Genomic DNA, 13,042 nt, shown 5'->3' with positions numbered 1-13,042 from the left:
ATATCATATATTAATGCGTATATGTGGAACCTAGAAAAATGGTACAGATGAACCGGTTTGCAGGGCAGAAATAGAAACACAGATGTAGAGAACAAATGTATGGACACCAAGGGGGGAAAGTGGTGGTGGGTGGGTGGAGGATGAATTGAGAGATTGGAATTGACATATATACACTAATATGTATAAAATAGATAACTAGTAAGAAGCTGTCATATAAAAAAATAAATTAAATTAAATTCAAAAATTCAAAAAAAAAAAAAACGATACCTGGAAAACTTACCACCATTTCCAGCAGGAAGTTTTAGAGGATTGTCTGTTGAAAAGAACTGAGAGAAGATGACATTAAAAGGAATAAATAGTAAATTGGAAACCATTTACAGTCAGAAAGAAACACTAGAAAGCAGGTTTTTGGAAGAGGAGGCACAGAAGAAACAGAGAGAAAAGGAAATTACCTCCTTGACTCAGGCAATAATGAGGGTTAAAGACCTTATATAGAGAACCATGAAAATTGGTCAGGGAGAAATAATCACCAATTCATAAGCATTCCGGAAGACAGTTAAAGAGAAGATATGGAGGAAATAACTAATAGAAAACTTCACCACAATTATTCTTTAAAATTAAACAGGGAAGGAAGAAATCATTATTTAAAAGACTTTCAGAACACATATGAAATACAGATGATGTCAGACAAGTAATGTTTAAATTCTTGAATTAAAAATATAAATAATATTTTTTCAGAAGCATAAAAAAGAAGGACATGTGGTATTATGGACAATTTTTTGTTAATTCAAAAATTATTCTGTCTAAAAACAGCCTCTATTAGGTGGATGGGGAGAAGGAGAAATATAAAGCAATCCTCACATAGAACAAAATTTTAGAAATAGGTGCAAAGGCTTAGGAGAAATCTTTACCTAAATCTGTTATTAATTAAATAAAAAATAAAATTATTTTCAAAGCTCAAGAATTACTTCTAAAAAAAAAGGTATAAAGTAAGCATGCTGGGTATTTGATGTAATAAATAAGAAAATGTTTCTAAAAGAAATTAACAATATGAAATTTAGTGTCTACAAATACAGGATCTGTCCTTAGATCCAAAATTCAAGTGCACAGGTACAAGGGAAACATGATTTAGCATCTGAAAAAGAGGGGGAGAGGGGATAAAGAAAACTTAGAGGTTTTAATGAATAAGGGCTGTGATTCTCCTCTGCTCTGCTCTGAGCTTGATCAAACCATACCTGTAATATTGGGTTCAAATCTAGAGATGACACTTAAAGAAGATATGATGAGCAGAATAAGGTGATGGAGGCCTGGAACTTTTGTCAAATGAGGAGGTGATGAAGCAGGGTGAGGGTGATGACTGAAATGGAGAAGAAATCTACGGGAGAGAAAATGGTTATAATGAAGATCTGAAGGGTGGAAAGGACAGGTGATCAATTGTTTCCTCACAGGATACACTTTCAATATCAGTGAGTGTACTGCCCCCTGGGGTTGTAGTTTCCCCATCCCTGGGGCTGTTCAAACAGATGCTGAGAGATATTTTCGGGATATTGGAGGGGGAATTAAACATAGAGCAGATCACTGGACTACCTGGCTTTCAAGATTTCTTCCAGCTCTGAGATTTTCTAATTTTACAATTGGGATGACATTAATTTATTGAGTGAATGTCTCTGTAAGATCTTCATAATGGAACTGTATTAATAGACAAAAAGTTGGTTACACACATACAAAAATAGAAGTTACCACCCTGCAGCCCATTCCTTAGGGATGGCTGCTGTGGTTCCTTTCATTTCCTAGGATTCTGTTGTAATCAAGCAATCCTCAGTGATATCTTTCTAATGGCCTTGGGGCTAATCATCAGAAAATAACATAGCAGTGTGTATAGAACTGCAGAATCAAAGGGAAGCAATTGATGAATCTTACCTAGGGAACTTAATGCCCAGCTTCTGCTTGTGAAAACACATCCTAGTGAGGTTAGCAATAAATATTGGTGTAAAGCTTGTACTGAAGGAAAAGATGACTCTAAGGTCATATGGACCCAACAAAAATATTTCCAAGAATCAAAGAAACATTACAAGTGTGTCTTAAATTTACAAAACCCAAATCTAAATAGGTAAACTGACAATACAATAAATTTGAAAAGAATAAGGAGCTGTAATTATTCACTTAAAAAGTTTAACAACAAGTTCCCATTTCATCAAGGTTAAGAATGCTCCTCATCAAATATAGGGAACCTCAACTTGCAGGCTAGAGTCTATCTTGGATCTCATGTCATCTCATATGCAGAATTTTCCATCATGCCCATCTTTGGAAACTTTCAATATCACTTGGTAGCCACATAATTCCAAAAATTTATAAGAATCTTTCACCACTCACAAAGATTAAATCAAAATGGATTAAAGACTTAAATGTAAGATCTGAAACCATAAAAGTCCTAGAAGAAAGCATAGGGAAAAAATCTCCTTGACATTGGTACTGGCAATGATTTTATGGATATAACAGCACAAGCAACAAAAGCAAAAATAAGTAAGTGGGACTACATCCAACTAAAAAGCTTCTGTGTGGCAAAAGAAACAATAAGAGAATGAAAATGCAACTAATGGAATGGAAGAAAACATTTGTAAACAATTCATCTGATATATCTAAAATATATAAGAAATTCATGTAGCAAAAAAGCAAATAATCTGATTCTAAAATGGTCAAAGGACCTGAATAGACATTTTTCCTAAGATACTATTCAAGTGGCCAACAGATACATGAAAAGATGCTCAATATTACTAATCATCATGGAAATGCAAATCAAAACCATAATGAGATATCACTTTAGACCTGTTAGAATGACTATTACCAAAAAGACAAGAGACAACAAGTGCTGGGAAACATATGGAGAAAAGGGAACACTTGTGTACTGTTGGTGGAAATGAAAATTGGTGCACCTACTGTGGAAAACAGTATAGAGTTTCCTCAAAAAATTAAAAATAGAACTACCATATGATCCAGAAACTCCACTTTTGGGTATATATCCAAAAGAAATGAAATCACTATCTCAAAAAGATATCTGCACTTCCATGTTTATTGCAGCACTATTTAAAATAGCCGAGACATGAAAACAACATAAGTGTCCATCAATGGATGAATAGATAAAGAAAATGTGGTGTACATACAGAATGGAATATTATTTAGCCATAAAAAAGAAGGAAATTCTACCATTTGTGACAACATGGATGAAACTTGAGGAGATTATGCTAAGTGAAATATCAGACAGAGAAATCAAATACTATATAATCTCCACATATGTGGAGGGGGGAAAAAAGAACTCATAAAAACAGAGAACATATTGGTGGTTGCTAGGTGGTGGAGAGTAGGAGTGGGAGAAATGTGTGAAGATGGTCAAAGGATACAAATTTCCAGTTATAAGAGGAGTAAGTTCTGGGGATGTAATGTAATGTACGACATGGTAACCATAGTTAACAAACCTCTATTATATGTTTGAAAGTTGCTAAGAGAATAAATCTTAAAAATTCTCACCACACACACACACACACACACACACAAATTATAACTGTGTAAGGTGACGAATGTGTTAACTCACCTTATGGTGGTAAGCACTGCACAATATATGTGTATAGCAAATCAAAACCATCACATTGTACACCTTAAACCTACTCCATGTTATAGGTCAATTGTATCTCAATAAAGCTGGAAAAAATATTTTTAATTTACAAGAGAAGCTATAGTATCATGAAAGTGATCTTCTCTGTAAAATGAAAGGAAATATTTACCACTAATAAAAAAAATTTTGAAATGAATTGTGCTCAAACGATTTCAAGGTTTTCTGTGCTAGGCTTTAGATAAAAATGGAAGACAGAGAGATAGATGATAGATAGATAGATAGATAGATAGATAGATAGATAGATAGGTAATACATACATGCATACATATAGATAGATGATAGATAGATCCTGCTTGAGTTTGTGTTCATTAATTAATATTATATAATTACATAGCAATATACACAAACTCCAGAGAGACTAGGTTCTCCTCAGTTTTCCTAGTTTTGATAACTAAGGATACAGCTAAGAAAAAATAGTAATAACATTCCCCACTTCTAAATTTAGTATATATCCATTTTGGGGGGCAGGAATCTTCTAAGTACTGCTAATTTCAGCCACAGGGTAAACAGGCCCTCTGAGCAGAGGATTTTGGGGGGAATCCTCTAGCTGAGGGTCAATCAGAGGATGTGACCTGCCCCAGAAGGGACCACCTGTGCCCAAGAAGCAATTTGGGTGTGAACCACTTATCAGCAACCAGTCACATTAGCCCACAGACAAATAACTAGATTAACGCTAAGGATGAGCACAGGAGAGGGGAGTAACCTTGCTGTGTAAGTAAGGACCTCAGCCTCCTCTTGAAAGCAGGACACTGTGGGGCTCCTGGGCAGGAAGGCTTTCAAACAGTTGCTAATCAAGGAAAGGAGCAGATGCATAGACAAGGGAGGAGCAGCCAAGAAACAATACTGTAACCTTGGGGCAGGGGCAGGATTTCACCTCAAGGGATACACATAACAATGTCTTTAAGCTCTTCTGAAGAACTAAAACACCCACAGAATGGAAGATGTTCCAGAGAGGAGGTCAGTTTGATAAACTTGAAGCTCATCAGGAGACCACCTGAGGCCAGATTAAAAAGTGTAGGAGGAGACCTTCAAGATGGCAGAACAGTAAGACATGGAGATCACCTTCCTCCTCACAAATACATCAAAAATACATCTACATGTGGAACAACCCCTACAAAACACCTACTGAAAGCTGGCAGAAGACCTCAGACCTCCCAAAAGGCAAGACACTCTCCACGTACCTGGGTAGGGCAAAAGAAAAAAGAATAAACAAAGGCAAAAGAATAGGGATGGGACCTGCACCAGAGGGAGGGGGCCATGAAGGAGGAAAGGTTTCCACACACTAGAAGCCCCTTAATGGGCAGAGACTGTTGATGGCGGAGAGGGGAAGCTTCGGAGTCACGGAGGAGAGTGCAACAACAGGGGTGCAGAGGGCAAAGCAGAGAGATTCCCACACAGAGGATCGGTGCCGACCAGCACTCACCAGCTGAGAGGCTTGTCTGCTCACCTGCCGGGGCAGGCAGGGACTGGGAGTTGAGGCTCGGGCTTCAGTCAGATGCAGGGAGAGGACTGGGGTTGACTGCATGAAAACAGCTTGAAGGGGGCTAGTGCACCATAGCTAGCCAGGAGGGAGTCTGCAAAAAAGTCTGGAGCTGCTGAAGAGGCAAGAGACTTTTTCTTGCCTCTTTGTTTCCTGGTGCGTAAGGAGAGCAGATTAAGAACGTCGATTAAAGGAGCTCCAGATACGGGTATGAGCTGCAGCTATCAGCACGGACCCCAGAGATGGGCATGAGATGCTAAGACCACTGCTTCAGCCACCAAGAAGCCTGTGTGAAAGCACAGGTCACTATCCACACCTCCCCTCCTGGGAGCCTGTGTAGCCCACCATTGCCAAGGTCCCATGATCCAGGGACAAATTCCCCGGGAAAACACAGGGTGTGCCATGGAAATAATTACTGCAGAGAAGAAAAAAGAGAAAAGAATGAAAAGAATTGAGGACAGTCTCAGAGAACTCTAGGACAACATTAAACGCACCAACATTCGAATTGTAGTGGTTCCAGGAGAAGAAGGGAAAAAAAAAGTGACTGAAAAAATATTTGAAGAGATTATAGTTGAAAACTTCCCTAATATGGGAAAGGAAATAGTTAATCAAGTCCACAAAGCATAGGGACTACCATACAAGATAAATCCAAGGAAAAGCACACCAAGCCACATATAAATCAAATTAACAAAAATTAAATACAAAGAACAAATATTAAGAGCAGCAAGGGAAAAACAACAAATATAACACATAAGGGAATCCCCATAAACTTAACAGCTGATCTTTCAGCAGAAACTCTGCAAGACAGAAGGGAGTGGCAGGACATATTTAAAGTGATGAAGGAGAAAAACCTACAGCCAAGATTACTGTACCCAGCAAGCAGCTCATTCAGATTTGATGGAGAAATTAAAACCTTTACAGAAAAGCAAAAGCTAAGAGGATTCAGCACCAACAAACCAGTTTTACAACAAACGCTAAAGGAACTTCTCTAGGCAGGAAACACAAGAGAAGGAAAAGACCTACAATAATAAACCCAAAACAATTTTAAAAATGGTAATAGGAACATGCATATCAATAATTACCTTAAATGTAAATGGACTAAATGCTCCAACCAAGACAAAGATTGGTGGAATGGATACAAAAACAAGACTCATATGTATATTGTCTACAAGAGACTCACTTCAGGGCTTCCCTGGTGGCACAGTGGTTGAGAGTCTGCCTGCCGATGCAGGGGACACGGGCCCCTGTAACATTTATGATAAAAACCCTCCAGAATGTAGACATACAGGGAACTTTCCTCAACATAATAAAGGCCATATATGACAAACCCACAGCTAACATTGTCCTTAATGGTGAAAAAGTGAAACCATTTCCACTAAGATCAAGAAGAAGACAAGGTTGCCCACTCTCACCACTATTATTCAACATAGTTTTGGAAGTTTTAGCCACAGCAATCACAGAAGAAAATGAAATAAAAGGAATCCAAATTGGAAAAGAAGAAGTAAAGCTGTCACTGTTTGCAGATGACATGATACTATACATAGAGAATCCTAAAGATGCTACCAGAAAACTACTAGAGCTAATCAATGAATTTGGTAAAATAGCAGGATACCAAATTAATGCACAGAAATCTTCTGCATTCCTATACACTAATGATGAACAATCTGAAAGTGAAATTAAGAAAAAACTCCCATTTACCATTGCAACAAAAAGAATAAAATATCTAGGAATAAACCTACTTAATGAGACAAAAAACCTGTATGCAGAAAATTATAACATACTGATGAAAGTCAATAAGGATGATACAAATAGATGGAGATATATACCATGTTCTTGGATTGGAAGAAGCAACAATATGAAAATGACTATACTACCCAAAGCAATCTACAGATTCAATGCAATCCCTATCAAACTACCACTGGCATTTTTCACAGAACTAGAACAAAAAAATTTCAAAATTTGTATGGAAAAACAAAAGACCCCAAATAGCCTAAGCAATCTTCAGAAAGAAATACAGAGCTGAAGGAATCAGGCTCCCTGACTTCAGACTATACTACGAAGTTACAGTAAACAAGAGAGTATGGTACTGGCACAGAAACAGAAATATAGATCAATGGAACAGTATAGAAAGCCCAGAGATAAACCCACACACATATGGTCACCTTACATTTGATAAAGGAGACAAGAATATACAGTGGAGAAAAGACAACCTCTTCAATAAGTGGTGCTTGGAAAACTAGACAGCTACATGTAAAAGAATGAAATTAGAACACTCCCTAACACCATACACAAAAGTAAACTCAAAATGGATTGAAGACCTAAATGTAAGGTCAGACACCATCAGACTCTTAGAGGAAAACATAGGCAGAACTCTGTATGACATAAATCACAGCAAGATCCTTTTTGACCCACCTCCTAGAGAAATGGAAATAAAAACAAAAATAAACAAATGAGACCTAATGAAACTTAAAAGATTTTGCACAGCAAAGGAAACCATAATCAATATGAAAAGACAACCCTCAGAATGGGAGAAAGTATTGGCAAATGAAGCAACTAACACAGGCTTAATCTCCAAAACATACAAGCAACTCATGCAGCTCAATATCTAAAAAACAAACAACCCGATCCAAAAATGGGCAGAAGACCTAAATAGACATTTCTCCAAAGATGATTTACAGATTGCCAACAGACATATGAAAGAATGCTCAACATCATTAGAGAAATGCAAATCAAAACTACAATGAGATATCATCTCACACTGGTCAGAATGGCCATCATCAAAAAATATGAAAACAATAAATGCTGGAGAGGGTGTGGAGAAAAGGGAACCCTCTTGCACTGTTGGTGGGAATGTAAATTGACATAGCCACTATGGAGAAAAGTATGGATGTTCCTTAAAAAACTAAAAATAGAACTACCATACAACCCCGCGATCCCATTACTGGGCATATACCCTGAGAAAAGCATAATTCAGAAAGAGTCATGTACCAAAATATTGCAGCTCCATTTACAATAGCCAGGAATGGAAGCAACCGAAATGTCCATCAACAGATGAATGGATTAAGAAGATGTGGCACATATATACAATGGAATATTACTCAGTCATTAAAAGGAATGAAACTGAGTTATTTGTAGTGAGGTGGATGGACCTACAGACTGTCATACAGAGGGAAGTAAGTCAGAAAAAGAAAAACAAATACCATAGGCTAACACATATATATGGAATCTAAAAAAAAAAAAACAGAAAGGAAACAATGGTCATTGTTTTGCCCCTTGCATCTAGGGGTAAGATGGGAATAAAGACACAGACCTACTGGAGAATGGACTTGAGGATATGGTGAGAGGGAAAAGTAAGTTGTGACAAAATGAGAGAGTACAATGGACATATATACACTACCAAATGTAAAGTTGATAGCTAGTGGGAAGCAGCTGCATAGCATGGGGAGGTTAGCTCGGTGCTTTGGGACCACCTAGAGGGGTGAGATCTGGAGTTGGGAGGGAGGGAGATGCAAGAGGGAAGAGATATGGGAACATATGTGTATGTATATCTGATTCACATTGTTGTAAAGCAGAAGCTAACACACCATTGTAAAGCATTTATATTCCAATAAAGATGTTAAAAAAATAATGAAAAGAATTGAGGACAGTCTCAGACCTCTGGGACAACATTTAACACACCAACGTTCGAATTATAGGGGTCCCAGAAGAAGAAGAGAAAAAGAAAGGGATTGAGAAAATATTTGAAAAGATTATAGTTCAAAACTTTCCTAATATGGGAAAGGAAATAGATAATCAAGTCCAGGAAGTGAAGAGAGTTCCATAAAGGATAAATCCAAAGAGAAACACTCAAAGACACATATTAATCAAAGTATCAAAAATTAAATACAAAAAACAAACATTAAAAGCAACAAGGGAAAAACAACAAATAACACACAAGGGAATTCTCATAAAGTTAAGAGCTTATCTTTCAGCAGAAAGTCTGCAAGCCAGAAGGGAGTGGCAGGACATATTGAAAGTGATGAAAGGGAAAAACCTACAACCAAGATTACTCTACCCAGCAAGCAGCTCATTCAGATTCAACGGCAAAATTAAAACCTTTACAGACAAGCAAAAGCTAAGAGAATTCAGCACCACCAAACCAGCTTTACAACAAATGCTAAAGGAAAATCTTGAGGCAAGAAACACAAGAGAAGGAAAAGACCTACGATAACAAATGCAAAACAATTAAGAAAATGGTAATAGGAACATACATATCAATAATTACCTTAAGTGTAAATGGATTAAATTCTCCAACCAAAAGACATAGACTGGCTGAATGCATACAAAAACAAGACCCATATATATGCTGTGTAAAAGAGACCCACTTCAGACCTAGGGACATATACAGACTGAAACTGAGGGGATGGAAAAAGATATTCCACTGAAATGGAAATCAAAAGAAAGCTGGAGTAGCAATTCTCATATCATACAAAATAGACTTTAAAATAAAGACTATTGCAAGAGACAAAGATGTACACTACATAATGATCAAGGGATCAATCCAAGAAGAAGATATAACAATGGTAAATATTTATGCATCCAACATAGAAACACCTCAATACATAAGGCAAATGCTAACAGTCATAAAAGGGGAAATTGACAGTAACATAATCATAGTAGGGGACTTTAACACCCCACTTTCACAAATGGACGGATTATCCAAAATGAAAATAAATAAGGAAACACAAGCTTTAAATGTTACATTAAAAAAGATAGACTTAATTGATATTTATAGGGGTTCCATCAAAAAACAACAGAATACACTTTTTTCTCAATAGCTCATGGAATATTCTCCAGAATAGATCATGTCTTGGGTCACAAATCAAGGATTGGTAAATTTAAGAAAATTGGAATCATGTCAAATCTTTTGTGATCACAATGCTATGAGACTAGATATCAATTACAGGAAAAAAACTGTAAATTATACAAACTCACAGAGGCTAAACAATACACTACTAAATAACCAAGAGATCACTGAAGAAATCAACAAGGAAATAAAAACTACCTAGAAACAAATGAAGTAAAAACACAACCCAAAACATATGGGATACAGCAAAAGCAGTTCTAAAAGGGAAGTTTATAGCAATATAATCCTACCTCAAGAAACAAGAAAAATCTCAAAGAAACAACAAGATCAGATCAGAAATAAAGGAAAAAGAAATTAAGGAAATAATAGCAAAGATCAATAAAACTAAAAGCTCATTCTTTGAGAAGAAAAAAAAAATGATAAACCGTTAGCCAGACTCATCAAGAAAAAAAGGGAGAAGATTGTAATCAACAGAATTAGAAATGAAAAATGAAAAAAATTGACACTGCAGAAACACAAAGAATCATCACAATTACTACAAGCAACTGTATGCAAATGAAATGGACAACCTGGAAGAAATGGACAAATTCTTAGAAAAGCACAACCTTCTGAGACTGAACCAGGAAGAAATAGAAAATATAAACAGACTAATCACAAGCACTGAAATTGAGACTGCAATTAAAAATCTTCCAACAAACAAAAGCCCAGGATCAGATGGCTTCACAGACGAATTCTATCAAAATTTAGAGAAGAGATAATACCTCTGCTTCTCAAACTCTTCCAAAATATAGCAGAGAGAGGAACACTCCCAAATTCCTTCTATGAGACCACCACCACCTGATACCAAAACCAAAGATGTCACAAAGAAAGAAAACTACAGGCCAATATCATTGATGAACATACATGCAATCATCCTCAACAAAATACTAGCAAACAGAATCCAAGAGCACATGAAAAGGAGCATACACCATGATTAAGTGGGGTTTATCCCAGGAATGCAAGGATTTTTCAATATATGCAAATCAGTCAATGTGATACACCATGTTAAAAAACTGAAGGATAAAATACATATGATCATTTCAATAGATGCGGAAAAAACTTTCAACAAAATTCAACACCCATTTTTTACAAAAACTCTCTAGAAAGTAGCCATAGAAGGAACTTACCTCAATGTAATAAAGGCCATATATGACAAACCCACAGCCATCATCATTCTCAATGTTGAAAGACTGAAACCATTTCCACTAAGATCAGGAACAAGACAAGGTGGCCAACTCCCACCACTATTATTCAACATAGTTTTGGAAGTTTTAGCCACAGCAATCACAGAAGAAAAATAAATAAAAGGAATCCAAATTGGAAAAGAAGAAGTAAAGCTGTCACTGTTTGCAAATGACATGATACTATACATAGAGAATCCTAAAGACTCTACCAGTAAACTACTAGAGCTAATCAATGAATTTGGTAAGGTAGCAGGAAACAAAATTAATGTGCAGAAATCTCTTGTATTCCTATACACTACTGATGAAAATTCTGAAAGAGAAATTAAGGAAACACTCCCATTTACCAATGCAACAAAAAGAATAAAATACCTAGGAATAAACCTACCTAAGGAGACAAAAGACCTGTATGCTGAAAACTGTAAGACACTGATGAAAGAAATTAAAGACGATACTAACAGAAGGAGAGATATACCATGTTCTTGGATTGGAAGAATCAACATTGTGAAAATGATTATACTACCAAAAGCAATCTACACATTCCATGCAATCCCTATCAAACTACCACTGGCATTTTCCACAGAACTAGAACAAAAAATTTCCCAATTTGTATGGAAACACAAAAGACCCTGAATAGCCAAAGCAATCTTGAGAAAGAAATACGGAGCTGGAGGAATCAGGCTGCCTGACATCAGACTACACTACAAAGCTACAGTAATCAAGACAGTATGGTACTGGCACAAAAACTGAAATATAGATCAATGGAACAGGATAGAAAGCCCAGAGATAAACCCATGTACATATGGTCACCTTTTTTTTTTTTTTTTTGCAGTACGTGGGCCTCTCACTGTTGTGGCCTCTCCCATTGCAGGACACAGTCTCCAGACGCGCAGGCTCAGCGGCCATGGCTCACAGACCCAGCCGCTCCACAGCATGTGGGATCCTCCTGGGCCGGGGCACAAACCCATGTCCACATCGGCAGGCGGACTCTCAACCACTGCACCACCAGGGAAGCCCTGGTCACCTTATTTTTGATAAAGGAGGCAAGAATATACAATGGAGAAAAGATAGCCTCTTCAATAAGTGGTGCTGGGGCAACTGGACAGCTACATGTAAAAGAATGAAATTAGAACACTCCCTAACACCATACACAAAAGTAAACTCAAAATGGATTAAAGGTCAAAATGTAAGGCCGGACACTATAAAACTCTTAGAGGAAAGTATAGGCATAACACTCTATGACATAAATCACAGCAAGATCCATTTTGACCCACCTCCTAGAGAAATGGAAATAAAAACAAAAATATACAAATGAGACTTAATGAAACTTAAAAGCTTTTGTACAGCAAAAGAAATCATAAACAAGACATAAAGACAACCCTCAGAATGGGAGAAAATATTTGCAAATGAAACTACTGACAAAGGATTAATCTCCAAAATTTACAAGCAGCTCAATATCAAAAAAACAAACAACCCAATCCAAAAATGGGAAGAAGACCTAAATAGACATTTCTCCAAAGAAGACATACAGATTGCCAACAAACACATGAAAGGATGCTCAATATCACTAATCATTAGAGAGGTGCAAATCAAAACTACAATGAGATATCAACTCACACCAGTCAGAATGGCCATCATCAAAAAATCTACAAACAATAAATGCTGGGGAGGGTGTGGAGAAAAGGGAAACCTCTTGTACCTGTGGTGGGAATATAAATTGATACAGCCACTATGGAGAGCAGTATGGAGGTTCCTTAAAAAACTAAAAATAGAACTACTATATGACCCAGCAATCCCTCTACTAGGCATATACCCTGAGAAAACCA

This window comes from Monodon monoceros, unplaced genomic scaffold, assembly GCF_005190385.1.
Source record: "Monodon monoceros isolate NGI ecotype Baffin Bay Population unplaced genomic scaffold, NGI_Narwhal_1 Super_Scaffold_19, whole genome shotgun sequence".
Taxonomy (NCBI): domain Eukaryota; kingdom Metazoa; phylum Chordata; class Mammalia; order Artiodactyla; family Monodontidae; genus Monodon; species Monodon monoceros.
Note: the sequence above shows the minus strand (reverse complement) of the source record.